This window comes from Apium graveolens, chromosome 5, assembly GCF_009905375.1.
Source record: "Apium graveolens cultivar Ventura chromosome 5, ASM990537v1, whole genome shotgun sequence".
NCBI lineage: Eukaryota > Viridiplantae > Streptophyta > Magnoliopsida > Apiales > Apiaceae > Apium > Apium graveolens.
In genome coordinates, this window is record NC_133651.1 from 105,485,805 (window position 1) to 105,506,723 (window position 20,919).

General features: G+C 34.2%; 1 pseudogene; it reads left to right on the forward strand.

Moving 5' to 3' along the window:
* The first annotated feature begins 1,444 nt into the window (after positions 1 to 1,444).
* On the forward strand, positions 1,445 to 19,501 carry LOC141660296 (protein argonaute 4-like; annotated as a pseudogene).
* Positions 19,502 to 20,919: the final 1,418 nt, after the last annotated feature.

Here is a 20,919-nt window from a genome sequence, read left to right on the forward strand (position 1 = left end):
AATTATTATATCAAAAACAAAAGTATTATATATCAGTCCTCTATAGTTCCAGATTCCTTCTGCTGGAGAGGTAAAACAACAAAATTAAATACAAATTCAACAAAGTTGTGAAGGAAAACGAATAGAGGTTTATGAGCTGAAAAGACAGATAAAATGAAACAACTATCTAAGAACTCTCGTCATTATTAGAATGAAAGATTAATAGCTAGGTTGATTTGTTTATTCTGGCTGGTGGGCAATGAAACTGATGCACTGCACTTGACAAACGTTGTCGAATCCGATAATACGGACGTAAGCTGAGGGGTACTCCTAAAGATAAGTTGTAATCTGAGCATCATATAGCTGATCCTAAAGATGTCTAATTCATTACTAAACTACAATACTTAGTGCATGGCAAACATAGAAGATAAACAAGTTGTCAACAATATAGAATCAGAGTTCATTTCAATTGAAAAATAATTTAATATTAGAACAGTTATATAAGTAAAAAAATGTGTGCCAAAATAATCATACAGGTGGTGTTATTCAATATTCATGTTTAATAGCAACCCTGATCCCTGTTCCAGCTGCAAAAAAATATCTACAGAATAACTCGGTAAAAAATATCTACAGAATACCGCAGAACCCAAGTCTAAAACATAAATAAAGAAAAGAAAATAAAGGAGTGCCCTATTTTTCTAGATGATGTGTAACGCAAGTTTCCAGTATGTGGATCGGCATGAAGTAAGCCAGTTTCAATGAGTTGAATTAATGTCACATGCACTCCTTTATTAACCCAAGACAGTTGTAGTGAAAGCTGTATTCTTAAGAACTTATATAACACTTAGGGAAAAGAAGAGTAGAGTTGCTATTCTGAATTCTTCGATATAATGAAAAAATAAAGAAAAACCTTAGTAAAGTAATGGAAGAATATCAAAACCCCTAAATTACTAGATATATGTAGGTAAACAAGTTCATAATATATCAATTCAGGGCTAGCCGTAAACTCATGATAATAAAATCACATTTGCATAAATAATATCGCAGTCCTACTGAGATGAAATAATTCATGATACCTGAACCTCTCTAGACAGAACATGTTTTACGGGTAATTTAATGCAACATGTAGTTCATTCTCTTTATGCTTAGTTTTTTCCCCTCTCGAGGAGCAGCGATAGCTGCAAATAAGTAACAAGTTTGAGATTCAATTTAACATTACAGCTTATACTAAATATGAACAAAAGAGTTACCATAACATTAGTAACGTCTTAAAATATATTATTCTGGACTCCGTATGAGGCCCATTAATAACCTAGATTTAATATTTTAATTTTATATGTATTTCAGACTTCACTACATGAAGTCTCAGACTTTCAGTCTGATAAAACAATTTCTGCATACAAGACGGACCTTCCATAGGAGCAGTTTCTAGAATAGCAGGTTGTACGCCTTCAATCGCCAGCCAATGACAAACTACTGAGGTGTTCAATATCATAAACCAGAGACCAAGACACCAAGTAGGATTAAAAAAATAACCAATAAATTTTTATATATCTAAATACAGAGAAAATAAATTTATTCATGCATGCATACATCACCAGACTTAATCAAACATATACACATAAAAGCATATAAAAATAAACATAAAACCGTAGAAAAAGTACCTTAATCGATTTAAATTTTAACCGCTTAAAACTTCAATCTCTTTAAACTTTATTCGCTTAGCCCCAATCTCCTGTAAAAGTACAAGAGTCAATTAATAAAAAAGCCCCAATGAATGTAAAAGCCCCAATTATAGAAAAATTTACCTTAATTGCAAAATCCCCAATTTATGAAACCCTAATTGCCTATAAATTGAAAAAAAATGAATCTTAGTAACCCTAATCATCCAAAATGTGTGTGTTTGAGTATTTGAATACTTCTAATTTGGAGCTCAGTTATCATCAATTCGGAACACTCCGAGGTTGCAATTTTGTGAGAGGGTTTGAAGAGAGAGAGAGAGATGAAGATAGAGACTAGTGAGAGTGCTTGTAGAGAGTGTTTAGAGAGAGAGAGATGAAGAGAGACTAGCAGAGAGAGAAAGAGATGAAGAGATGAAGAGCTCAGTCCATGAAGAGAGGGTGAGAGAGATGAAGAGAAACAACGGGTGAGAGAGAGATAGCGGGTAAGAGATAGTTTGGGGATAGTGAAGTTTTAATTTGGGAGGAATATTACCGCCATACATTTCACCTCGATAACTGTGCCTCTATTTTCAATTTTAATTAATGAATCTGTAATTGTTATTTTTATATATATATATATATATAAATTATTTTATTTATAAACAATTTCATTTCTCTCTGAAATAAAATTTAATAAATCATAAAAATTTGGTAATAGTTTATATGATATTCTAAAGTCATAAATAATCTAGAATATTAATAAAATACTTAATTTATATTAATGTATTCACTTTAATAATTTTAAAAATAAAAAAGTAGCTATTGTAACAGTAAGTGCTGGTGTTACATGTTGTGCAACACGGTAACTCTCATGCAACACTAGCTTTTTAGCTATTGTAACAGCAAATCAGTACTGTTACAATAATATAAGAATTTATTAGCTATTGCAACGAAATGCTTGTAACGCTTTTCAAAAACCATTGCATTAGGCCATCTATGGCATAATATTGAGGAAACTGAAATTCAACCAGTCACAACCTCTGATACTACTCATGTTGATGACAATACTGCTCAAGATATAAAAGTTGATCACAGTATTCATGAAGGAGACTCAAATTCTGGTACAGGGGGCTCAAAAGATGATAAGACATAGTTTACTTTTGAAGAGAAGAAAAAGCTACTGTGGGGATGTAAGACACCAGCACCAAAGAGAGATTCTTCTTAAATCATTAACAAGATCTACAATGAATTTCACAATCTAGAATAGCCGGCGGAAGAGGTTGCTTGGGTCTTCCAAATGTTGATAATTATACATGAAATGCTTTGATTCTTAGGGAGCCTGAGAATTTGACATGAATAGGTGAGAATGTGAAGCTTGAAGACTTACAGAAGATCTTATTAGTTTAAATAGTGCTCGATTTGTTAGACACAAATAAGCCAAAAGAAAAGATGTTGTATTTTCCTAAGTCAGGAAGTTGAATATTTCGTAAGAACAGATGAGAGAAAAACTATTGCAGGAGTTGTAATATCACTACTAGAATTCTGTGAATAGACATCGGTTGTTCAGACGACTGATGTTAAAGTTCATTTAGACATCGGTTATTTTAAAACCGATGTTACTTCTTATTTTAGACATCGGTCCAGAAAATAACCGTTTTCTATAGTTATTTTTCAAAATTGAAAAACGTTAGTTAGACATCGGTCTTTGATATAACCGATGTTGTTTATTTTTAGACATCGGTTTGAGTTTACGACCGTTGTCGATGGTTAACTAAAAAAAATTAAAAAAAATGCGAAAAGTTTCCCCCCTTTTATTTCCCAATTATTCCCCCCTTAACCAAAAAATAAACCCGTCTCTCTAGTATCTCTCTCCTCTCAGCTCTCTTCCTCTCCCCTATCTCTCTTTCATTCTCTCTCATCTCTCTCTCTCTCTCTCTATCTATCTTTCTCGTTCTCTCTCATATCTCTCTCTCTTTCTCGTTCTTTCTCATCTCTCTATCTCTGACCATATTTCCATAGTTAAAACCCTAATTTATATGACCATCTCACATTGCAAGAAATTAGGGTTCCAATTAGACACCAAATTATAGATCTTTAATTAATCAAACTCCTACTATGAGAAACCCTAATTTCTCGACCCGGCTTGGATTAGTTTGTATAATTGGGTTTTTTTTCTTTATCAAGATTGGGTTTTCTGTGTTCTTACTTTTTATTGGTGTTTTTAACAGGTTATGAAACATCAGTACCCATCGTAAATTAGAGCTTTCGAAGCTTGTGGATGAGATTTACGAGAAAGTGAAGGAGAAAGAGAGTGGTATTAGTGTTACTTCGGTGAGGAGTTATGTGCTTCTTATTGGTCAAAGATCGTTTTACAGATTGGCGAATGTGAATGTGGATGTGTTGGAGGATGATTCTGAGGCTTGCCTTTGGTGTTGGGAGGTGAAATTTCGTACATTTTGTTGAATTTGATTTGTTTAATTTATGTATGAGATAGTAGTTTAACTATAATTGTGAGTTTCATCATTTTCTTTTTATGGTATAAAATCCGATTGTTTCAATGGCTTTAGCAACTATGGTTATTTTGAGTTTATTTGTAGACGCTGTTCACTTTTGGTACTAAACTGTATAAGGTTTTTTTTACTACAAGTTAGGCACAAGAAGTTGCTCATGTGACTGGGATAGACTAAATTTACAGGTAGTGTACAGTTACAACAACTATATATATATGTTGATCTCTTTTTCTTAATTATGTTCATGTAAAACTATATAAGTATTAGTTTAAAGGAATTTGTTATGGTACAGTGTTTCAAGATATATATAGTGGCTATGAGTAAGTTGTTTTTTCTGCAAATTGTTCTTTCAAGATGATTTTACAGTATCAACTGTTATTATGCTTGTTGGAGAAGTGAGGCATCCTGGTTCATGTGTTAACTGACCAATGTTGATGGGAATTTTTATCACTACAGTGTAGGATTCTTCCTATCGCGCTTTGAATGTCGATGTACCTGCTTTGTTTTTTCCTTGTTTCACTTTTATTTGTTGTATGTTTGTACCTTTGCTGTTGTGCATTAAGTGTGAATGGTGTGTAGTGCCAGTATGTAAGCATGTGTACTTCTACAGGTTGCTCTTTTTTATGAAGATGGTCATCCAGTTGATGGTAAAGGTATTGGAAGACGAGTGATGAACCGTATTCATCAAACTTATAAGATGGAGTTGGAAGGGAGAGACTTTGCTTATGATGGTGAAAAGAGTTTGTTTACTGTTGCAGCTCTTCCAGGAAATAAGCTAGACTTTAATATTGTACTTGAGAATATCTCACCTAATAGGTATGCTCTTTTAAACATGCGACCACATTTGTGGAAATTCAGTGCCTCTGTCCTCACCTGGTTATTGTAATTATGTTTTTCAGGAGCATTGGAAATAACAGTTCACTTGCTGATGAAAGTCCTGATGAGAATGATCGAAAGAGGTTGAAACGGCCTTACCAGTCCAAGACTTACAAGGTGGAAATTTCCTATGTTGGAAAGATTCCTGTGCAGGCTATTGCACAAGCTTTACGTGGTCAGGACTCCGAGAACTCTCAGGAGGCCTTAAGGGTTCTCGATATTATCCTCATACAATATGCATCTAAACGATAAGTTATTATCTCTGATCTCTTTTAGGGCATGTCATTCATAATTGATATAATTAATAAGGAGAGTTTCAGGGGTTGCCTTGTTGTTCGACAATCATTCTTCCATAATGATGGGAATAACTTTTCTAATGTGGGTGGTGGTGTTCTTGGTTGCCGTGGATTACATTCAAATTTCCGTACCGCGTAGGGTGGTTTATCACTGAATATGGGTATGTTTAATTACATTTGTATATGAGTAATAGTTTTCAAGTTATATATTTGCAACAATACTGACATAGATGAAACAACATATATATTTATTATTAATTAGCTTTGTTTTGTGACTACCAGATGTATCTACCACTGTGATTATCCAGCTTGGACATGTTGTTGATTTCCTATAGCTAATCAAAATGTCAGGGATTCATTCTCTCTTGACTGGGCTAAGGTAATCTAAAGTTCACTTAATTATCAAAGTTCATCATAAGAAAAGGTATGGCAGCCATGCATATTACTCGAGAAATTGGGTTGGAAATTTCGGAAATGGAGACCAGACTTCTTTCATTGCCTTGTATACAATGGTCTGGTGGACAAGGAAATGAGGTGTGCCAAGCCTCTATATTTTGGTTTCTTGTTATTGTTCTTCATATATCGGGTTTCATCTGATCCATGAAAAGACTTTCTCAAATGGTAATTGTAACGCCCACCAGACCCGGGGTATAAGTCTGGGGGTTACTAGCTAATCACCAAATCTGTATAATCTGATTAACAATTAATAAAGAAATGAAATTAAATCCCTTTAAAACTAACCAGGATCTTTTCAGGTTGAAGTATGAAAATAAGAACCACTAACTACTTTTATTACAAACCATTGTCTATTTCATTTTAAACTAAGTTCAACTTTTATTCAGACACACACACACACTATCTATCAACACTCCACCCGCTCGGGCAACTCAAAGCTTTCTTCCTGGATTGGGATCAACACCTTGGGTATGAGAGGATCCCGAGGCTTGACCCGCTTCTTTACCACTCGAGTCCTGATTGGTTTCATATTCCTTCTTAACTGAAAACAATAAGGTGAATGACAACAAAAAGGGGTGAGCCAAAAATTGCTCAACAAGTCCATAAAATATAAACAGTGTTAAAGTATTTTAAATGAATCCGTCATCCCAGGTATATCTGCAAAGATATAACCTCACGAGAATAGAAAGAAGGCCATTACTGGCGAGTACAAATGAACTAAACTGGACACAAGTTCGCATCTATATTCTGCTGATTAGTCAGAATATAATGTAGATCCATATCTCAATATATAGATCCAGTCGGGTACCCAGGCACTACGGCCCACGTCGAGGCACCAGTTATCCCGGTCCTCAAGATTAAGACACACTCCATCCCAAAAATATCATTATCCAGTCCATCGCTTCGCAACCAGAATAATCGATATGCTTTGACATATTCTAATTACCAGAATATATCAATCTCAATGTATCATCAATGGAACATGAATCAAGAATCCAAAGAAACGGAGAAATCAAGAATCGAAATGAAATATAAACAAAGGTATATCAAGTGTATATCAGTGATTAAAAACAATAATCAAAAGAGTGCAAATATGATAAACACTTGAATGAATATCACTATTCTGAAAGTAGAATAGAGGAAAAAACTTTCCTTCTGCGCGACTCACTGCAATTAGGTCACTTTCGTCTGTCACCTTGGACTAATACTGACTCAACTTGCCTGACTGGCTTAGCTTCTGTTGGCAAAACAGACTGGTTAAGTCACGTCGTACTTCATTTGCATCTTGAATCGACTTCACACTGTTCCTAACATCTACCCATGCGCTTATGACTGACTCATGTATTACATATAAGCAAGTAAGACTCGATTAACCATGTAATACACATAAGCACATAAGCACATAATCATTTTTATGGTTAAAATAATTTTTAGAACCAAAATCGACTCGCTGATCGCTCAACTGATCGTTATCTGACTCGTTTCCTATTTTTCCGGAATTTTTCGGACTCGTCTCGGCACGTATCTCGACTGATAATCAAACAGATAACAAAATCAACAAATTTCTGGAAGAAACTAAGCTTTGATATTATTTTTAATGAAAAGAATTCATTTTTATGAATCAACAGGCTTTCGTTTCACACGAATCGGACTAACGGTTTAATTTTTATCAATTAAATACTGATAATTACATTTATTATTCATTATAAATAATTATTACTAATTTTTAAAACTCAAAAATAATTTTTAAATCATTATTTAAGAAAAATCAGAATTAAAAATGATTTTTCTGTAATTTTTGGAATTAAAATGAATTTATTATGATTTATTGAAAATTATTTGATTAATTATCAAAATAATTAATCATTTTTTAAATAATTAATAAATAATAAATAATAAATAAATAATTCAGGAAATAATTAAATCTGATTTTTAGAAAATATTTTAGAATTATTTATAATATAAAACAATTAATTAAATAATTAATTAATCAATTCACAAAATAAATAAAACTGATTTTTAAAATTAATAAAAATAAAATTAAAATTAAAAATCCAAAAACAGATGTCAGAAATTCATTTCTGACAAAATCAGATCAAACCCGGGTTGCAAATCGGGTTGCAACCGGGTCACCAAGAATTTTCCGGGTCGAGGATGAACTCACCGGAAAATCCCCAGATTCCGGTGGGTTTTCCCGGACTCCGGCGTCCCAATTCCTGGCCAAACGGACACCGTTTGGTTCCGTTTTTGATCCCAAAACATCCCAAATTACTTCCCCAATCTGTTTCAGGCCAAAATCGACCAGAAACATCCCTGCAACAATTTCCCCGATCAAAACCATCAAGAACTCCAGCCAAAAATCCATCTTTCGATTCTGTAAACCAAACTTAACGTTCTATAGTGCAAATTAAAACTAAGAACATATACAATCAAAGTCCTAACATTACAAGAACCAAATATTCAAAGAAATCATCGAGTTGTGTTTTGAAAATTCGATATAAACCCTAGAAATCGTGAATCACTTTCCTGGCATCGTTTGTTCAATTAAACACCACGAATCAACTGTAAATCACATAACCAAGCTATTTCAATCATCAAAACATCAAAATAACCCTGGAATCAAAAAGTCCTAATTCGAACATAAACCCTAGAAATCGAAAATCAAAAACGATGCAATAAAATGTTAAATTAATATAAAAAACAGAAAGAACAGATCAAAACCTTTGATTTGAGTACTTGAATCACTCGATTTGGTGCTGTAATCAGTGAGAAATCACGGCTTGATTCTTCGACCCGAACCTGTTCTTCCCGACCCGATTTCAGAGAATTTTGTGTATTTTTGCAGATTTTAATAATTTATTAATTATAATTAAATAATAATTAGGCTATTTATAGTAGTAAAAATAATACTCCTAAATAAAATTAAGCGGCTAATTATACATTTAATAAAACGATTTGGCCCTAATTTTTATAATTTTTGGGTATTAAAATTTAATTTATAAATATTATATATATGCAATATATATGCCAAAAATTCCCAAAAATTGTGAATAATGCAAAAATGCAAAGAAATAATATAAATGAAAGTCCTATAATTTTATAAAAATAAAAATGTGATTTTTGTGGGGTTTTTGACACCCAATGGGACCCGGAAAAGTCAATTTTCGTAAAACGAGAAAATTTATAAAATACTTAGATGTTCTAGAAATATTGCGATTGTAAAAGCCATTTGATGAAAAGTAAGGCCCATTATTTTATTTGAAATACTGGCTTTAAAATCATTATTTGGGTCGTAAAACATTTGAAATGAAAACGATGAATGCATAATAAAATATCTGAAAAATACCTTAAAAATACAGAAATGACACGGAATACACGTAACACATAACAGTTAGGGTTTAGCAGATAATCACACATAAATGACATATTAATACACATATTTTATTATAATTATGATATATTATAAGCGTAACTTTCCCAGTCGTTACATCCTTCCCCCCTTAAAAGGATTCTGTCCTCAGAATCTTTTATGAAAATAAATGAGGGTATTTCTCGAACATCTCGCTCTCAAGTTCCTTGGTTGATTCTTCAACCATAGGATTTCTCCACAACACTCGCACTAAATATACAGACTTATTTCTCAACACTTTCTCTCGCCGATCTAAAATTCTTATCGGCTGCTCTACAAAAGACAAATCAGGTTGGATATATATCAGTTCATACTCTATTACATGTCTAGAATCAGGATTATATCGCTTAAGTATGGACACGTGAAACACATTGTGAATATGCTGCATATGAGGCGGTAAAGCTAATTCGTATGCAACTTTTCCCACTTTCTTCAAAATTTCAAACGGTCCAACGTATCGTGGTTTCAATTTACCCTTATTGCCAAATCTGGTCAATCCTTTCCATGGCGATATTTTGAGTAGTACATTTTCTCCTTCCTGATATTCCATATCTTTCCTGGCTTGATCTGCATATTTGCGCTGCTTGTCTTTTGCTGCATTGAGTCGTTTCTGAATGAGTTAAATCTTTTCTTTTGTCTGTTGTATTAATTCTGGACCCAAAATTTTGCTTTCTCCAACTTCATCCCAATGTACTGGTGATCTGCATTTTCTCCCATATAGTGCTTCATACGGTGACATTCCGATGCTGGCGTGATAACTGTTATTATAAGAAAATTCCACCAAAGGTAGGTGTTCATCCCAGCTGCCTTCAAAATCGATCGCACAAACTCGTAACATGTCTTCAATCGTTTGGATAGTTCTTTCACTTTGCCCATCGGTTTGCGGATGATAAGCGGTACTCATTTTCAATTTTGTTCCAAGGCATTCCTGAAATTGTCTCCAAAATCTTGAGTTAAAACGAGGATCTCGATCAGACACGATAGATATTGGAACTCCATGTCGCATCACAATTTCCTTGAGATACATGTGTACTAGCTTGTCGAGTGAAAATCTTTCGTTGATTGGTAGAAAATGTGCCAACTTCGTGAGTCTGTCAATGATTACCCATATCGCATCATGATTTGCCTTAGTCCTCGGTAGTCCTACCACAAAATCCATCGCTAAATGTTCCCATTTCCATTCTGGAATGTCTAACGGTTGTAATAATCCACTCGGACGTTGATGTTCCGCTTTAACTCGCTGGCATGTGTAGCATTTACTTACCCATTCTGTTATTTCCTTTTTCATATTCGGCCACCAAAAGTTTTCTTTCAGATCGCGATACATTTTTGTGCTTCCTGGATGAATGGAATACTTTGAACTGTGCGCATCTTGCATTATTTCTTCTTTTAATTCTGCCACGTTAGGGATCCAGATTCTCGACGCAAAGCATAAAATTCCTTCATTATCTTTCTGAGTTGTGATCTCTTCTCCCGTTAGGTCGTCATCTTGACTCATCATTTCTTCCTGACAGCGGCGAATCTTCTCTAACAACTCCGGTTGGAAAGTCATAGTGTAGATAGCTTCTGCAGATTCATTGGGAATACGAATCTCAATTTCCAATTTGTCGAATTCCTTGGTTAATTCTTCACATGAAGTTAATCGATTCAATCTTTATGTCCTGCTCAGCGCATCTGCTACAACATTTGCTTTCCTTGGATGATAACTGATCGTGACATCGTAATCTTTTATCAATTTAAGCCATCGACGTTGTCGCATGTTCAACTCCTTTTGCGTAAAGATATACTTCAGACTTTTATGATCTGTGTAGATTTCACATTTTTCACCGTAGAGATAATGTCTCCAAAGCTTCAAAGCAAATACGATCACTGCCAATTCCAGATCATGAGTAGGATATTTCTGTTCATGAGGTTTAAGTTGTCTCGAAGCATATGCGATGACGTTATCGTGTTGTATTAATACACATCCTAACCCGCGATACGAAGCGTCGCTGTAAATGACGAAATTTCCTTGCTCGCCTGGCAATACAAGTACCGGTGCAGTTACTAACCGATTTTTTAACTCTTGGAAACTTTCCTCACATTTATCATTCCATTCAAACTTTTCACTTTTTCGAGTTAACTTAGTCAGCGGCGTTGCTATCTTCGCAAAATCTTTAACAAACCTTCAATAATATCCTGCCAATCCCAAGAAACTTCTAACTTCTGTCGACGTCTTTGGTCTTTCCCAATTTAACACAACTTCAATCTTCGCTGGATCAACTTGAATGCCTTCTCTACTGATGATATGCCCTAGAAATTGTACTTCTCTTAACCAGAATTCACATTTCGAAAATTTCGCGTATAGTTGCTTTTTCCTCAAAATTTCCAAAGCTATTCTCAAGTGTTCTGCATGCTCTTCTTCCGTCTTGGAGTAAATCAAGATGTCATCAATGAATACAATCACGAATTTATCCAAATATTTCTTGAATATTCTGTTCATCAAATCCATGAATGCTGCTGGTGCGTTTGTCAGACCGAATGCCATTACCAAAAACTCGTAATGTCCATATCTCGTACGAAACGCAGTCTTTGGAATATCTTCAGCTTTAATCTTCAATTGATGATAACCTGATCGCAAATCTATCTTTGAAAATCATGCTGTTCCCTTTAGCTGATCGAACAAATCGTCAATTCTCGGTAAATGATACTTGTTCTTGATAGTGAGTTTATTCAATTCCCGATAGTCGATACACAATCGCATGTTTTATGAACAACACTGGTGCACCCCATGGGGATACACTAGGTCGGATGATGCCTCGGTCTAGAAGATCTAGCAGTTGCATTGACAATTCTTTCATTTCGACTGGAGCCATCTGATACGGAGCTTTCGAAACTGGTTCTGTGCCTGGTGCTAGATCAATCGTGAACTCGATTTCTCGATCTGGCGGTAACCCTGTAAGCTCGTCTGGAAAGATGTCCGGAAATTCGCATACAACTGGGATATCTTCTATTCTAGGACTTCCTTTTTCAGTATCTAACACGTAAGTTATGTACGCCTCACATCCTTGTCGAAACAATCGTTTGGTTTGTATCACATTGAGAAATTTCTTCCGCTATTTTTCGCCTTTGAATATTACCGTTGCATTTTCCGCAGTTCACAATTTAACTTTCTTATTCACGCAATCTATTTGAGCATTATGACAAGCTAACCAATCTATTCCCAAAATGATATCGAACTCTCCTAGCTTAAAAGGAATTAAATCTACCAAAAAATATTGTCCGGCTATTTCTATATCACACGCAGGACATACTTGATCTACCGGAACTTGGTCGTCATTCGCTAATTTTATAATTAACGTCTCGCCCAACCATTCGATTCCACAATGCAACTTATCAAGGAATTCTTCATAAATAAATGAACGAGTAGCTCTAGAATCAATTAATACTTTTGAACTTACGAAATTCACCAAAAGCATACCTGCAATAACACTCGGACTCTGCACTGCTTCTTTCATAGTCATGTTAAAAGTTCTTGCTTTGGGTTGATTAGGCGGCGGCGGAGGTAATGCCAACACTCTTGGAACACTGGCTGCCATAGTTGGTCCTTTGCAATTTCTGGCGATATGCCCTTTCTTTCCACACTGGAAACAAGTCATTTCCGCTGTTCTACCTGTTGGACATTCGTTAGAATAATGCCCTTTCTGCTTACACTGATAACACGTTACATCCCTTTTTATACATACACCAGTATGCTTTCGATTACATGTCTTGCAGTACGGCACTGGAACTCTGACCATTCCCTGCTGACTGGAGGTTTGGAAACGATTACCTGCTTTCTGTGGACCTTGTCCAATCCTTTTGAAATTCAAATTTGCCCGGGCTTGGAATCCCGGCTTTCTGCTGGGGTGATCTTGGAAACTTCCCTGTCCTTTGTCTTGCTGAGATCTTTCACTTTCCCCTTCTATAATCAAAGCTTTCTGAACTACGGCAGTATACGCTGTCAATTCGAAAACTGCAACTTGGCCACGAATCCATGGTCGTAACCCTTCTTGAAACCTTTGAACTAGCTTCTCTTCAGTGTCAACCTGTTCTGGAACAAACCTAGACAACTCAGTGAATTTGGCTTCATACTCTGCCAAGGACATATTTCCCTGTTTCAATTCAAGAAACCTAATCTGCATTTGGTTCTTCACATAACGAGGAAAATGCTTTTCTAAAAACAACTCTTTAAACCTATCCCACGCAATAACATCTTCACCCTCCAAAGCCTTTTTAGATTCCCACCAATAATTCGCCTCTCCTTTCAATAAGTAACTAGCAAAATCAGTCTTCTGGTCCTCACCTACCTTCATTAGTGCAAACGCTTTATCTATTTCTTTTAACCAGGTGATAGCTTTAATAGGATCAGTAGACCCTTCAAATTCTGGAGGTTTAATTGACTGAAACTGCTTAAAAGTAACAACAGGTAATACTTGTGGTAATTGAGGCTCAGGACGAGGTGGCTGTTGTAACATTTTTTGTTGTATCTGTTGTTGCTGATGCTGCATCTGCTGCTGTATCATTACCATCTGTTGTTGCATCAGATGGAACATTTGGTTCATGGTCTCATTAGTCTGACCTTCGGAATTGCTGTTAGAGGTTTCAGCCCTAGTCTTTCTTTTTGGTGCCATCTTCTTCTGATAATAAAACAGGTGATATTTATTTAACAGTTTAATACACAATTGACAATATGTAAGGAAAACAATTTATCCTGCATTAATAACATGGTTTATTTTAAGAAAACAGTTACTGAATGTAAAAACTGGAAATGTAAACAGTTAAATAAAATGATTGTTTTTTTCTTCTTCTTTTTTTCAACAGAAATTATAATATGGAAAACTGTAAAACAATAATGAAAGTAAATGCTGTAAAACTATAAAGACTGAAATTTGAATAAAAGAAATTGAAAAAGTTCAGTTTATATATATGACACCAGCTTCAGGTGTAAATGCTTGATACAAAAAGTCTCGCTCTGCTGGAAATCATCGGGGCTACAAGTCATACTACCACTACAGGTCAAAATCCTACTACAGGTTAAACTACTAGTACACACATACACACTACTCACTAGGTTATACTATGCTGCCTCTATATACATCTGTACTCTAAAGTCACTGTCTCAACTGTCCCTGTCTCAGAACCCAGGCGGAATACGCCTAAGCTCCTCTCTAAGTGCCTGGACCAAAGTCCGTGCCAAGCGGAATATCCGATAGAACTCTGCAAAAGAAGGAGGTCCATCATGGGTCAAATCATCAAGCTCCCAAGTAGCGCTAATCAACACCGACTGCAGTCGCTGCCTCATGTAGTAATCTGGCTGTAGGGCCGCTAACGGTCCTCTGTCCCTCTGATCAAACAGATGCATAATCTCCCAACACTGTGCCCGCCAATACTCCACATCATCCCTCATAACCCTATACTCATGGTAATATGGTATGGTACCATATACGGCTGAGCAACCTGACCTACTGACTCCTGGGAAGGAACCCTCGGTATACCTGCACCCTGCTGTGGTAAACCTAACTGCAGATCCACATTATGCTCTCCCATCCCCTCGACTGGAATCATCTGAACTATGTCTGGCTCTGGGGCATGCACTGGTATAGGAGGTAACAATGGTGGTGGTGGTAACTCCTGCTCAATACCCGGTATAAACTGATGCTCAACTGGTAAAGAAACCATCGGCTCAAAGAACTCATATGGATCAAACATCTCAATGGGGTCATGCACTATCCCTTGTACTGGTGGTACCGGCTCCTGTGGCAACGGTGGTGGAGGTGGTAGAGGAGGAAACATATGCTCAGATACTGGAGGTATAACTGGTGCTGCAGGCCCAGTGACTGTCCTCTCGGAAGATGCAGAATAACCAGAAGATGCCATCTGATAATGTACCAAAGAAAAGAAAAGGTCACTAGACAATCCTAAGATTTATGCTTCCCTATTCTAATCTGACCTAAATCCTAACACTATTCTTCCTACTTTGACTATCCCTATCTTATGTGATCTCCCTATCCTATCTTAATCCTAATGTTCTTTTTTTCAGGGACCAAACCTACAGCTCTGATGCCAAAACTGTAACGCCCACCAGACCCGGGGTATAAGTCTGGGGGTTACTAGCTAATCACCAAACCTGTACAATCTGATTAACAATTAATAAAGAAATGAAATTAAACCCCTTTAAAACTAACCAGGATCTTTTTAGGTTGAAGTATGAAAACAAGAACCACTAACTACTTTTATTACAAACCATTGTCTATTTCATTTTAAACTAAGTTCAACTTTTATTCAGACACACACACACACACTATCTATCAACACTCCACCTGCTCGGGCAACTCAAAGCTTTCTTCCTGGATTGGGATCAACACCTTGGGTATGAGAGGATCCTGAGGCTTGACCCGCTTCTTTACCACTCGAGTCCTGATTGGTTTCATATTCTTTCTTAACTGAAAAAAAATAAGGTGAATGACAACAAAAAGGGGTGAGCCAAAAATTGCTCAACAAGTCCACAAAATATAAACAGTGTTAAAGCATTTTAAATGAATCCGTCATCCCAGGTATATCTGCAAAGATATAACCTCACGAGAATAGAAAGAAGACCATTACTGGCGAGTACAAATGAACTAAACTGGACACAAGTTCGCATATATATTCTGCTGATCAGTCAGAATATAATGCAGATCCATATCTCAATATATAGATCTAGTCGGGCACCCAGGCACTACGGCCCACGTCGAGGCACCAGTTATCCCAGTCCTCAGGATTAAGACACACTCAATCCCAAAAATATCATTATCCAGTCCATCGCTTCACAACCGGAATAATCGGTATGCTTTGACATATTCTAATTACCAGAATATATCAATCTCAATGTATCATCAATGGAACATGAATCAAGAATCCAAAGAAACGGAGAACTCGAGAATCGAAATGAAATATGAGCAAAGGTATAGCAAGTGTATATCAGTGATTAAGAATAATAATCAAAAGAGTGCATATATGATAAGCATTTGAATGAATATCACTATTCTGAAAGTAGAATAGGAGAAAAAACTTGCCTTCTGCGCGACTCACTGCAATTAGGTCACTTTCGTCTGTCATCTTGGACTAATACCGACTCAACTTGCCTGACTGGCTTAGCTTCTGTTGGCAAAACAGACTGGTTAAGTCACGTCGTACTTCATTTGCATCTTGAATCGACTTCACACCGTTCCTAACATCTACCCATGCGCTTATGACTGACTTATGTATTACATATAAGCAAGTAAGACTCGATTAACCACGTAATACACATAAGCACATAATCATTTTTATGGTTAAAATAATTTTTAGAACCAAAATCGACTCGCTGATCGCTCAACTGATCGTTATCTGACTCGTTTCCTATTTTTCCGGAATTTTTCGGACTCGTCTCGGCACGTATCTCGACTGATAATCAAATAGATAACAAAATCAACAAATTTCTAGAAGAAATTAAGCTTTGATATTATTTTTAACGAAAAGAATTCATTTTAATGAATCAACAGGTTTTCGTTTCACACGAATCAGACTAACGGTTTAATTTTTATCAATTAAATACTGATAATTACATTTATTATTTATTATAAATAATTATTACTAATTTTTAAAACTCAAAAATAATTTTTAAATCATTATTTAAGAAAAATCAGAATTAAAAATGATTTTTCTATAATTTTTGGAATTAAAATGAATTTATTATGATTTATTGAAAATTATTTGATTAATTATCAAAATAATTAATTATTTTTACATAATTAATAAATAATAAATAAATAATAAATAAATAATAAATAATTCAGGAAATAATTAAATCTGATTTTTAGAAAATATTTCAGAATTATTTATAATATAAAACAATTAATTAAATAATTAATTAATCAATTCACAAAATAAATAAAACTGATTTTTAAAATTAATAAAAATTAAATTAAAATTAAAAATCCATAAACAGATGTCAGAAATTCATTTCTGACAAAATCAGATAAAACCCGGGTTGCAAATCGGGTTGCAACCGGGTCACCAAGAATTTTTCGGGTCGAGGATGAACTCACCGGAAAATCCCCAGATTCCGGTGGGTTTTCCCGAACTCCGGCGTCCCAATTCCTAGCCAAACGGACACCGTTTGGTTCCGTTTTTGATCCCAAAACATCCCAAATTACTTCCCCAATCTGTTTCAGGCCAAAATCGACCAGAAACATCCCTGCAACAATTTCTCCGATCAAAACCATCAAGAAATCCGGCCAAAAATCCATCTTTCGATTCTGTAAACCAAACTTAACGTTCTATAGTGCAAATTAAAGCTAAGAACATATATAATCAAAGCCCTAACATTACATGAACCAAATATTCACAGAAATCATCGAGTTGTGTTTTGAAAATTCGATATAAATCCTAGAAATCGTGAATCACTATCCTGGCATCGTTTGTTCAATTAAACACCATGAATCAACTGTAAATCACATAACCAAGCTATTTCAATCATCAAAACATCAAAATAACCTTGGAATCAAAAAGTCCTAATTCGAACATAAACCCTAGAAATCGAAAATCAAAAACGATGCAATAAAACGTGAAATTAATATCAAAAACAGAAAGAACATATCAAAACCTTTGATTTGAGTACTTGAATCACTTGATTTGAGTGAGAAATCACGACTTGATTCTTCGACCCGAACCTGTTCTTCCCGACCCGATTTTAGAGAATTTTGTGTATTTTTGCAGATTTTAATGATTTATTAATTATAATTAAATAATAATTAGGCTATTTATAGTAGTAAAAATAATACTCCTAAATAAAATTAAGGGGCTAATTATACATTTAATAAAAATATTTGGCCCTAATTTTTATAATTTTTGGGTATTAAAATTTAATTTATAAATATTATATATATGCAATATATATGCCAAAAATTCCTAAAAATTGTGAATAATGCAAAAATGCAAAGAAATAATATAAATGAAAGTCCTATAATTTTATAAAAATAAAAATATGATTTTTGTGGGGTTTTTGACACCCAATGGGGCCCGGAAAAGTCATTTTTCGTAAAACGAGAAAATTTATAAAATATCTAGATGTTCAGAATATTGCGATTGTAAAATCCATTTGATGAAAAGTAAGGTCCATTATTTTATTTGAAATTCTGGCTTTATAATCATTATTTGGGTCGTAAAACGTTGGAAATGAAAACGATGAATGCATAATAAAATATCTGAAAAATACCTTAAAAATACAGAAATGACACGGAATACACGTAACACATAACAGTTAGGGTTTAGAAGATAATCACACATAAATGACATATTAATACACATATTTTATTATAATCATGATATAATATAAGCGTAACTTTCCCAGTCGTTACAGTAATCCATGACATTTTACTCTTTGCATGTATGTGCAACACTTGCTATAGTTTCAGAACTAAGATGGTGGTTTTGTGAGGTTTTCCGTAATGCCAATGCAAACAAAATTTGATATTTGAAGAGGATAAGGCAGATGGCTTGATCATTCGGTAGAAATATAACGATTCTTTATCTGCTTCATGTATCATTATAGAATTTTAGTTATTTCTTGGAAATTTAGATATATAGTATAGTTTTTTAGTTGCTTGTGATATGTAGAATCTTTCCTAATATCGTTTGTTGCTAACTAATTTGAATGTCTCAAGGATTTTCTGGTCTTACCTTGAACTTTTGCCACTACTTTATATGATTTGGTTTATTTATTTTCTTTTAATTTTAACTTAGATGAAATATACTTTGTAGTTCGAATTGGATGATTTCATTTTGATTCAATGTGATGCCTTTAATACAGGGGTGTATAAGAACAATGGTTATTTGATGGTTTCATGGAATGGAGGTCTTAACCAAATGCGTGCAGCGGTGAGTGGACAAAGCGAAGATCATGTATGAAATTTATTTTATCTCCTGTTATAGGTGAAATCTATCCTTTAACTTTCAGCCTTATGATGAGCGCTAGCCAGTGAGTAAAGGTTGAGGGTTTGCTGCTGAACACAGGTCTGCTGCAGGGTAGCTGGGTCTCTCGACGATCTTCTATAGAAGATATTGAATACATATAGAAGATTATCTTGAATTAGAATAGTTTGTTTAGAATTATAGACATATTTGAGATTAGTTGTACACATTAGGAATTTGTTGATCTTTAATTCAATTGAGTAATAATATATATGTATTAATTGAGTTTTGAGAATTAATTTTTTTCAGTATTGTAGTTAATGCATTGTCTAATATTCAATGTTATTACAGGGATATTAGCACATGTAAACAAGGAAGTAACAACGATTCAAAAATAAACACCCGATGTCTATTTATTATATTAACATCAGTTATTTAGAAAACAATCAATGTCTATTGTTCAAATTGACATCGGTTATTTAGAAAATAATCGATGTCTATTGTTCAAATTAACGTCGGTTCTTTAAAAATAACTGATGTCTAATAGGTTTAAGACATCGATTTTTATTTTTAATCGATGTTAATTCATAAATATTGCTTGTGTGCTATAGTTTTAAATATGTCTAATCGTACTAATATTGTATTTCAGAACTTGACATTACTCAATTAGATAACAAGAATGTGAATTAGACATCATAAATTTTCCAGAAACGTTGTGTAAGATTACTTAGACATCGGTTTTTAACCGATGTCTATGATAAAATATCTTTAACATCAGTCGCGAAGACATCATATATTTTTTACATAGACATTCTAAGGTGTTTTTTCTAGTAGTGTATGTCATAACTTTGCTGAAGGTAATCAACTCCAAAACTATAAGGTGGTCTGCTTATCTGAAGGACTTGGTATCCAGAAAGCAGAAAGAAATGAGTTACAAATCCAAGTACATTCCAAAGTACATAATTGAAGATTATCAGACTGTTGATATGCCTACGGGAGGAGCTAGGGTAACTACCTCTATTGGATTAGAGTTCTCACATTTAATCCAACTGGTAAGAATGTTGGATATCTGGAGCTAGATGACTTGTCACTTAACATTTAAATCATTTACATAATAATTTCATTAATATTATGCATATTATAAATGAAAATATTTTGAAAATCGACATGACCACATTCGTTTGATCGAACTCAAATGAATTCTAGACGAATGAGTAACCTCAATATTCTCCTAAAACTTCTACTTTCTCTTCAAATCAACTAACCATCTTGATATTCTCCTAAATCTACTTTTTAATATCATTTCTTCTCTTTCTCCTAAAATCAACTACTATATTACATTTTCCTAAATTTTTTATTTTAATTTTTAACCCATGAGATATTACAATTTACAAAGACAAAAATATATATAAATTTTTCACCATTCGTGATATTCTCCTAAAATTTCTTCAGCTCTTTAAATTTTTAGCCTATGAAATTTTACAATACACAGACAAGTGTCTATAAATTTATCATCTTTCGTAATATTCTCCTTAAATTTAAACATCGTTCATTAAGATTTTTTGAAATTAACTTATCATAATAATATTTTCCTACAACTTCTATTTTCTTTTCAAATCAACTTATATCTTGACATTCTCCTAAATTTCTTTCTCAATACCATTTCTTCTCTTTTTCCTAAAATCAGCTTCATATATTATATTTTTTCTAAAAAAATCTTTTAAATTTTAAACTATAAAATATTACAAAACAAGTATTTATGAATATATTTTCTCAAC